This window comes from Cyprinus carpio, chromosome A4 (assembly GCF_018340385.1).
Source record: "Cyprinus carpio isolate SPL01 chromosome A4, ASM1834038v1, whole genome shotgun sequence".
Lineage (NCBI taxonomy): Eukaryota > Metazoa > Chordata > Actinopteri > Cypriniformes > Cyprinidae > Cyprinus > Cyprinus carpio.
The window spans coordinates 743,151-754,406 of NC_056575.1; the positions used below are offsets into that span (position 1 = coordinate 743,151).

The window sequence follows — 11,256 nt, forward strand, 5'->3', positions numbered from 1 at the left end:
TTTGTGTATGTGCCTCAATAACAGCATTTCTCTTTCCTCCATGACGCTATCTCTAGCATAATATTGGTTATATATTCATTTTATATAACATGTATTATAATATTAGCCTAACACACCCTTTAAAAACCTTAACTCTTATAAGATTATAATATCAAATGCATAACATTTGGCGACACAAAAAAAGCCAACAAAACCAGAAAGTAAACCCAGAAAATGTTAACCTTATAGCTGAGAAAATAGTGGAATATTTATTATAAAACGCTAAATGTACCGTGTGTGAACGCGTTTGGACGCTTTTGTTCACGTTGTGGCACGCGCCAGGCTCTTTGATTGACAGGCGATGAGGACCATTAGAGGCTGCAAAACTAGTGGTAAAAAAGTGTGACAACTATTCCCAAACTCACAACATTAGTAAGTTTTGTTGTTTGTTAATGTCACAAAATAGTATTTATTTGTAAAAAACGACGTGAAAATTGCAATGTTTAATGTTTTTATTATCAACAAATCTAGTCATTGGCATAATTCTCGTGTTCAAAAGACACATAAAACAGGATTATGAGTGGTTGCAGCACATATTGATAGGCATTTATCACATTTAAATTAATGTACAGCTAGTATACACTTCATGAGCGGAAAACATCAGATATTAAGAATAAAATCAGAGTGAATGCAACAGAAACATACAAATATTACAACAGGTAATTAAACCATGAAAAAAAAAAAAAAAAAAAAACTTGAAAATTGTTTTTTGGATATTGGCCTTCTGTGATTGAAATGCATTAGATGTTTCGCTTGGCACTGGTCCTGAAATATTGTGCATTAGAGGATCTGACATCAGTTAAACATATTAATAAATGTTCATTTTAATTAATATCTGTTTAATATCAACGCGCGCCCTCTGCTGGACAGTACATGAAAAACCATTTGTTGGCTTTGGTCATGAATAATACTGACACACCACCTGGTTACTCATTTAATAAATCCCTGTTTTTATGTTGTTTATGGCAACAGGACACTCTCATTACTGTAGTAATGTGAGTTTAAACTCTTCTATATTGTTTTTTTTTCTGTGATTTTTTTATATAGAGGAGAAATCTGCAAATGGCTTGGGGAATAAAATAAAATAAAAATAAAATATCCAAATTGTATTTCAAATAATGACAAAATATAACAATTCAACAACTCGTTTTTTTTTCCCGTCAGTAAGTGACGTCACACATCAAACTCACTTACTAAAGGAAGCATCGTATTCTCTTAAGTACATCTGAATATCATTTAACGTGCATTTTAAAAAAGTACCATACTTTAAGTTTAGATATTTTACCATGGTAATCTTTTTTGACACTATTTTTGGAGTACCAGGTTCAGGAATATATTAGCGTACCACGGGAAACGCTACCAATCAAAGTTTAGACACTCGATCTTTAAAGTGAATGAAAATGACAGATTATCGCCGGGGAAAAAAAATGTAGGGCGCGGGACTTGGCTCTATGCATCGTTTGTTGATTGGAAGTTTGAGATGTGGGCGTGGCGCGCTTTTAAAAAATTCCTGTTAGTTTTGACATTTTGGTTTAATGATTACGAGGGTAGAAACATTTTTTAAAATAAGGCATATGCACGGATGCATTATTGCTTACAATAAAATCTATAACATGCATTTTCCATGCCGACTTGAAATGACTCAAATGCGAATACAAGAAGAGAGCGAGACATTAAAAACAGATCTGCTGTGAGCTCAGAGTTTGTTGATGATGATATTTGCTATTGTTTAAACCAAAAGTTTGATTTATTTCAACTTGTTTTTAAAATAATCATGTTTAATTCGTGGTGAAAAACTACATCTCCCATGATGCAATGTAATTTTATTCAGGAAATTCCACCAATCAGAGAGTCGCCGAAAGACGTCATTAGCTCCGCCCACTCAGAGAAACGCTGCGAAATGACGTCGTGATTCAGGTCTCTCAAAATACTTAAATATTTTGTGTATATTTTTCAGTAAACCAAAATATATAAGCTTCTATAAATATAATCAACAACTTTACAATCATAGTTTTATATTTTACCATAATGTTTAATCCGATTGTTATTCGCAATGCCCATGGGATTGTAAAGTTCTTATCTTTCTTGTCTCATTTTTCATATGTTTTTTTTTTTTTTTTTTTTTTTGCTTAAAATGAAAAGTGTGTAATGCTGTGATTCTCCTCGTAGCTGGTTGGTTTGGTTCATGACTAATAACGCTTCAACAGAGACTTTTCACAAATCCCTACGGAAAAAAAAAACAAAACAAAAAAAACAACAAAAAACATCTGGAACCAAAAACTCGATATTTGGGGATGCTTATAAACACTACTGAACAGGTATCATGAGCACGTTTCCATCACTGTTTTTGCTTCAAAACTCACTCGATAGTTGAAAGGATCATGAGAAACTGAATTCAGTAAAGTGGATCTGAATCGAATCTGCGGCAATGACAATCAAACATCAACATTTGAGGTGTTTCTCAAATGAACCACAAAGGGTTAAAAAGCAAGAAGTTGTGTGAGCCGATTCTGATCGTTCAACACTCATTTCCTGAATATACAGTTTCTAAACATCTGAGGAGCTGCGGAGCTGAATATCTGACGTGTGTTGTGTGTGAGATGTGTGAGGTGTGAGTGTGTGTGTGTGTGGTGTGTATTTATCCTCTTTGGCACTCTTTCGGTGAAGTCTAAAAATTCCCTGTAGCCAAGTGCCAGTGTGGTGTCAGTAATCCTAAACCACAGCTGAACACACACACCCAAGAAAAAAAAAAATAAAAAACAAAAAAAGCCCAAACAAAATGAACACACACACACACAACACACACACACACACACACACACACACACAACTGGCATAAGGCAAGACAATGCCTGGCTTTGTAGGAGCTCGGCAGGAAAACACACACACACACACACACACACACACACACACACACACACACACACACACACACACACATATATGTGGTCTAATTGGATCACATGCGCTCGATCTGTGACTCCCATGATGCTCTGGGGCGGATGCTGCTGCTGCTGGACGCGTCCTCTGTACGTCACACATTGCATCGCTCGCAGAAACACTCGTCTCCATCGTTTCATCACTGCATTTACACCTGAAACAGAGAAAATGTGAGAAATGGTCAAAACGACACTTTTAGGACACGAAAATTGTTTTTTAAATAATTATGCATTATTATGCATGATTGTACAGTTGTATGCAAATGTATAAATACATTTAGAAATATTTTAAATCAAAGCTTGCAATGCTGTACATTTATGCATAATTTATATATATATTATAAATATGTATAATGTTATGTTTGTTTTAAAATGCATTTGGAATTTGCGTTCAGATGATTCAGCTGGATTTGTCAGGAGCAGAAAGGAGTAAGAGGATGTGAGGCCCGGAGAGCTCGAGTTAACAAACATCAGTGAATCCCTGAGAGAACGGATCGACTTCCAGCCAATAAAACCGAGAAGATTCACACACACACACCAGCAGCGAGGAGAAACAGACTTCATCCGATCGAAAGCACAATCATACACTCGTCATAAAGTGCCAGGAAACACGAAGAAGGAGAAATCTGATCCCGGATCACGGTTTCCTCTATTAGCTTTGGAAAAACGCCACTAAAAAAACAGAGAAACTTTCCATGGATAAACATATTTGCTGTGGGAAAACCAAGCTCAAGTCCTGAAAGGATTAAAAAAAATGTAGAGTAATTTCAAATTAAACATGAACCACACCAAAAAAAACATAATATTAAGATAATTCACACACAAAACATGAAACCACCCAACACAAACCAACAACTATACACAGCAAATACCCCCCCCCCACCCCCGCCATCTCACTCACACACAACACACACACACACACACTCGTCCTCACCACACACACACACACACACACTTACACTCGCTCATACACAACACACACACAACACTCTCACCACACACACATACACACACTCATACACCGCTCTCTCCTCAAACACACACACACACACACACCCACTCTAACACTCAGCACTCTCTCTCTCACACACACACACACACACGACACACACACACACACCCACACATACGACACACACAACACACTCAACACCAGCACTCATCTCTCTCTCCACACACTCACACACACACACACTACTCACTCTAATCTAACACCCTTAGCCCTCACTTGCCCCAACACAGCTATGCATGTTTCATGGTGCCCACACACCACACACACAAAACACAACACACACACACAACCCCACAACCACTGGGTCCACCACTAAACACACACACACCCACAAATTTATGTAGTAAACTATGTGTACTGTAGAATTGTTATGTGACAACTAATTATTTTAAAGTACCATGGAGGATGTTTTTTGATTATTAGTATAACCAGTATTTATTATTTGGAATACTATGTGGCATGTTATGTGAGGAACCTCATTCCACAACCGTACAATTACCACAAACACAGCACTGTAAATGCATTGCATTACTCGCTAACACACACACACACAAACACACCACACACACCAACAACACACACCACACACACACACACACCACCCACACACACACACACACGACGGCACTGTTATATCGAGATTGCCACGATTAATTCTAACGCTGTTTATCTGTCTTTGTCATCCTTGTTCTCATGGCTGAGAGTGTGTGTGAGTGTGTGTTTGTGGGTTTTCCCTCAGAACGGCGGCCCGGACAGTAACTCAAATCGGTGTCTTAGCTCTAAAGTTTGCGTTAGCAGTGCACAAAGATCAGAAATGAATCTTCTGCAGAAACCAAAGCGCTGCGAGAAACACACCACAATCCTGCCTGTGAGAAGAGAGATGTGGTGTGGGTGTATGTGGGTGTGTGTGTGTGTGTGTGTGGGGATTGGCTGTGGGTGTTGTGTGGTGTATGTGTGTGTGCTGTTGAGAGAGAGAGGAGTGTGTGTGTGTCGTCTATGTGTGTGTGTCGGTGTGGTGTGTGAGAGAGAGCGCGAGATGAGAGCGAGTGGTGGTGGGGAGAAGAGAGAGAGAGTGTGGTGGTGGATAGTGTGTGTGGTGTAGTGGTGTGGTGGGATTGGGTGTGTGTGGTAGATGTGGGTGTTGTGTGTATGGGTGCTGTGTGTGGAGTGTGGCGAGGGTGGGGACTGCGGTGCGTGGGATTGTGTGTGTGTGGTGTATGTGTGTGTGTTGTGTGATAGTTTGTTGTTGTGTGATGAGGATGTGTGTGTGTGTGTGTATGTGTGTGTGTGTGTGTGTGTGTGTGTGTGGTGGTGGCGAGAACGTGTGTGAGTGTGTGTGTGTGTGTGTGTGTGTGCTGTGTGAGATGTATATGTGTGTGTGTGAGAGAGAGAGTGTGAGAGAGAGAGAGTGTGTACGTGTGTGTGTGTGTGTGTGTTTTGTGTTGTGTGGATATCCGAAGAGTTAGTGTGGCTGTGTGCAGATAAAGTTTGCTAATCAAAACTATATTGATAATACAAAACACCCCACAACACACACACATGCATTGGGATCAGCATTCATAGACATTCTGAACTCTATTGGGATTAGACAACACGCCTCAGGACCTACTCATTGTCGTAAATCATACTCTAGATTTAATACTGTCACATTTAGTTTTTGTGCAAACTTCATATAGCTAAAACTGTAAATTCTACTCTTGTTACAAGTATAGAACCATCACTTCTACCACAAAAGACTGCTTTTGTAAGTAATCTTCCTGATGTATCCCGATTCCTTAGCATATCCAAAACCTCAGAACAACTTGATGATGTAACAGAAACTATGGACTCTCTCTCCTTCTAGCATTTTAAATACAGTTGCTCCCTACGCTTAAGGAAGGTTAAGGAAAACAGTTCTGACACCATGGTGTAATGAGCACACTCGCACCCTAAAGAGAGAGCAGCCCGAAAATGGAGCGCAGCTGGAGGAAAACAAAACGTAGAGGTATTTCGTATTGCTTGGAGGGAAAGTAACCTATCTTACAGAAAAGCATTAAAAACTGCTAAAATTCGATTACTTTTTGTCTCTTTTAGAAGAAAACAAACATAACCCCAGGTATTTATTCAATACAGTGGCTAAATGAATGAAAACTGCATGAACTGAGCTGCAACTGAACTGAGCTGCATGATGACATCACTGAATTCTTTAACTGTCATTTTGCATTATTGACACTGTTTTCTTAATTAATGTTGTTCAGTTGCTTTGACACAATCTGACATAACATAAAGCGCTTATATAAATAAACGCGACTTGACTTGACTGTGTGTGTGAGTGTGTGTGTGCGTGAGAGTGTGTGTGAGTGTGTGGTCTGACCCCGGCCCTCATTTGTTCTGGTCTCTGATTCTCAAGCATCGTCTCTTCACGGCTGGTTCTGGATCGTCCCGTCCCTCGCCGCTCGATCCCAGATCTGTGTTTTTCTCCCAGGTTTGTGTTTGAGTGTGTTAAATGTGATTGTGTGTTTTTCTCGTCGGTAGTTTTGGGTGGTAACGACCGCAAGGTAGGTGTGTGCTCTACATCCTGCGGCGCTTCTTCTTTCCTCCCCCCGACTCTCTTTTGATTGGTCGCCCGCAGTCCGCCTGCTCTGCCGACCAGCGATTGGTCGAAGTCGCCGCCCCGCCCCACCCAAATAGCTGTTCTCCTTCACATCTTCGCCATCGGAGAGAGAGGAGACGGAGAGGAGCTGTCCAGTGAGAATGAGGCGGCTTGTATGGCGGTCGAACGAGCCACAATGAGTACAAAGGCGCGGGAGTGACGATTCTGGAGGGCGCTGGCATGACGACAGACGATAAAGTGCTTTGTGAGTTGGAGATGAGCCGCGGTGTGAGTTTCTTTCTTTCACCGGATGTTTGCGGAGACACTGAATCACCTGCCGCCCGGGACGCGGAGAGGAGAAGCGCGATCGCTTCGGGTCTTTACTTCTTTTGTTGGGCTCCTCCGAGTGACCCGGATCGGGCGACGCCCTCCTCCTGCTCCTGAAGCCTTCGCTGAATAAGACTTTGTGGCCCGCTTGAGGGAAAACAGGGATGGGAATGGGAATCGCACCGATTGCACGAAAACCGGTAGGGTGATAACAACATCATGGGCTGCGCTGTGTGTGGGGGTAATGGGGGCGGTACGCTTGGGTGAAGGGCATGTAAGGGGCGGGAAGCGTTTGGAGGAGAGGAGGCGGGCAAAGGAAGCCCTCTGGATAGGGCTGAGGGGCGGGCGGGTGAGAGGCGGTCTTTGCTGGTCCTGGGCTGGAAGGGTGCTGGCGCACAATGGGGAGGGGCATCTGAGGTGGGGCGTGGCTGTTCCGGGTAACACGAGACGGCGAGCCGGAGAAGAGGGCGATATGCTGGTCTGAATCCTAAACTGAGACGCGTGATTCCTGTGTCTGCCTTCGCGGGCTACACGGCGAGACGGTTTTCTCTGGTCTGTCCCAGGCCTCCGGGGTGAGGAGTTTCTGGTTCCGCCGCCACAGCCGCTTTTGGGGCGTCCTCCCCATCTTGTGGGCGGATCCGAGCCGAGAGGGCGGCACGAAGCTTCCCCAGGTAAAACACGCCCATCTTTGTACTGGTTTAGGCATTTGGTGCTGCAGAGAATCTGCAGGCGCATCCTCGGGCTCCTAACCGAAGTCCAGGTATTCTTTAGTGTGACGCACGTGTTTACACCAATCACACACCTGCAGAGAGAGAGACACGCTACAGAAAAATATCCATTCTGAACTCTTTTGTAAGTCACTTTTGTGGCATATTTCTACATAAATTACATATTTTTAATAAATTACTTTTTTTATAAACATTATTAATTCTGCACAATTAATTATGTATAATTATTGTATTTTTTTATGTGTAATTATGTATGATTAATACAATACATAAATATGTACACTTATTTAATTTTAATTAACAAAATATTTTTAATATAAAATATTTTTATATAAATTAACATATATTATAAATATACTCAATTATGTACACTTAATACATATTATAAATAATAGTAATATAGTACAGTCTATTATTGTCTACTTTTAATAGTATATTGTTTACGTTAAATTATTATTATTATATAAGGCGATCAGGTCTGAAGAATCTCAGACAGCAGAGTTTGATTTTATAATTTTTTTCACTGGTCAAAAGCAAATTATCTCAGATAATAAATTTGTGCCAGTTTTTCCCCTTGATATCCAATATTTATATTTTTTTTAAGGTATTGTATTGAAGTTTAAAACTCCAGTATAATGAATGAATAAATATGAATACAATCCTTAATATTATTGCTTAAATGTAATATTTTTATAAATGTAATCCCTAATATTTTTCTAATGTGGTAACTATCCATGCAGTAATCGCAGCACACGGATCTGCAGGTTTATTCTTTGTTTGTTTGTTGTTCATCTTCAGCAGAAGTCTTGAGGGCGTGTCCAGTGTCTGGCCAGGGGGCGGAGACTGGTCGCCATGACGATCCTCATCTCTAGCCTGAGGAACACAAACACACAAACACTGATCTGAAGCACTTTGTTTGTGTGAAATATAAACATGTATTCGTCAGGGTTATTACAGTTAATCAACTTAGACTACATGAAAAAAAAAACTTTCTTGCCACTTTGATAATACATACATATATATATATATAACTACAAGATACAAAAAATGTAAAAATATATTAATATTAACAATAATAAATATAAAATATAGCTGCAAGCAGCGATGGCGGGCTCAAGCCATCAGCGCAAACGCCACCCCTCGTGGCATCAGGTAAACTGGTGCCCAGCGGCACATGAATTTGCTGTAATCCTCTGGCACTCAGGTTTTAAGGGATACGCCAATTAACGGGTTAATCCGAGCATCAAGATCTCTTTGAAATCACATACACAGAACAATATTCATTAAGAAAGTGAAATTAAATGATTAATAAACTATTTATTCAAACCCCTTGCTATTTCCTATTCTAATAAGAGTCTTGGCTGGAACACCTGTAATAGAGTTGGCTAGCTGGATGCAAATAAAGTCATGCCTTTATTTGTTCCCCTGTTTGCTATTTCACATTCCTGTCACTGAAGCGTTGTGGCCAAAGACACAGAAGGTAACTGGAAACAATGTGGTTTAAGTCCAGGTGATCATAAGGGGTCCAAGCACAATGGTTTGTGTAGATGATGCAGTTAAACAATGGACGGGTCTTTTCAAGTAAATTATTATAATGACAACATGAAAAATAGATAACAAATATAGTGTTCCTTTCTTCACTTTTTCAGTAATGCGATAACTTGAGAAATATGTTGTCACTACTATTAAAAAATAAGATAAAAACGTAATGGTATTTCGCGAGATGATAGTTTTTGCATAATTACTATATTGGGCTTTATTAAAGTTTATATGAAAAAAGAATGAATGTATATGCATTTTTTGATTTATTTACATAAATGAAACATTTTCTGCAAGTCTTTGAACAGATCTTGAAGTATTTGCTGTCCTGTGGCTTCCATCGAGGGACAACATTAGCATTGTAGGCCTCAGCTCTTCATTTTTGAACAACATTATGAAAGGGGCCAATATTTTTTGATTGATTATAAATATTTAATGATTAGTTTACTGATAATATACCCACATTACAAGAGTGGACTAACTTCATAGCATTGTGTCCCTATCCATATTATGACGCAATCATTATGATAATGTGGTTACTTGTCATCAATACTTGTATTAGTGATTAATATTATAAATATAAGTTAATTTGATTAGTAAACAGGGTTACTAGCTAATAAGTCACTTCAACCTAATCAAAAGGAAACAACCCAACTTTGGTTTCACTTATTATAACACTACAAGGCCGACATGTTAACGTGAATTGGATCTCGCGTCTTGCTTAATGTCAAATCATGCTATAATCTCACTCGAAGGGTACTTTATACTTTTCAGACTTAAAATAAAGACATAAGTATAATTAGAGCAGTGAGTATTGACAATGTCTCTATCCTCATGACATGTGAGGGATTGCATTATAATTTGAATTTTGGCATTGAAAATTACCTATCATTTACAATTATAATACCTCAACTTCACAGTAATGGACGAGGAAATGAGTCATCGACTGACATGGTGTCAGTTTTTCATAATCATCTTGATAACAATACGTTGCATAGCGTTTATTTTTTAGGCTTTATGCAGGTCCATAGATATTCAGAAATGTGTAATTTACGCCATACAGATGTCGTTTGTGTGTATCGACAATCCAATCAAACGTCATTATTTAGAACATAACTTAAACACTAAAAAAAAAAAAATAGTTTTGTTTTCAATAAAAAAGGTTAAGGTGTCCCACATTTTCGAGTAAATATGGCTGTACTTCCCCCGCAAAAAAAAAGTTTTTATTTTTTGTTTTTTTGTTGTTTTGTATCTTTTTTTTTTTTTTTTTTTTAGTACCAACAAAAAAAAAAAATGAGGCCTACTTCAAACAACAAAATAAAGCAAAAATTGCGGTGAGATCAAAACTAGACCTGTTTAGACATATCTAGTGTATAGACCAACGTAACTGGCTTTTCTAAAAAAAACCAAAAAAAAAAAAAAAAACAAACACAACAGTAAGATTTAACAAAGTACCCAAACAGGTCCAACTGGAAAGAGTGAAGACAGAAATTATGCAATAATTAATGAAGTAGTCTTTAAAATAGAGCAATCAGAGTGATCGTTAAAATACAAGAATGTTGTAAGTAGAGACGATCACTAATAGTAAACATGCAGAGAATTTAATTTACAATGCAGAAAAAATAATTGAGATACTGTCAGTTGTTATCCACTCCAGCCTAGACGAAACATAAACAAATCTTAAACTAAACAGTAGATAAGTTCATATAATCTATAAAGCTCTCATGATACAATAGTGGGGACAACAAACAATATGTACTGAAAAAGGACAGGGGGGCAGTCCTGACATCCGATGAAACGAATATATCTCTAGTTCTATGTACTAACGCTAAGAGACAAGACATCCTACGAACAGACAGTCTGCTGGAATACATGCAATCACGAATTTCAAGCTATTGCCGAATACCAGTATCATGATACCAAATTTCCGAGTTTAATGTCCCACTGTTTATGGTTCACGCGTTGAACTGTTTCGTTTTTTTTTCTTTTAGTTTAACGTTTATTCGCCCAAGCTTTATTTATTGTGAATAACCTGTTCTTGATTTTTCGTTTCTGGCCAAATCAGCGTCCCTCTGGAGCTCGAGAGATCGATGTTATTCT

At 38.9% G+C, this 11,256-nt stretch overlaps 1 pseudogene; it reads right to left on the reverse strand.

Moving 5' to 3' along the window:
- Nucleotides 1-7,376: 7,376 nt before the first annotated feature.
- LOC109073369 overlaps nt 7,377-11,256 on the reverse strand; it is an 11,270-nt pseudogene continuing 7,390 nt past the window's right edge.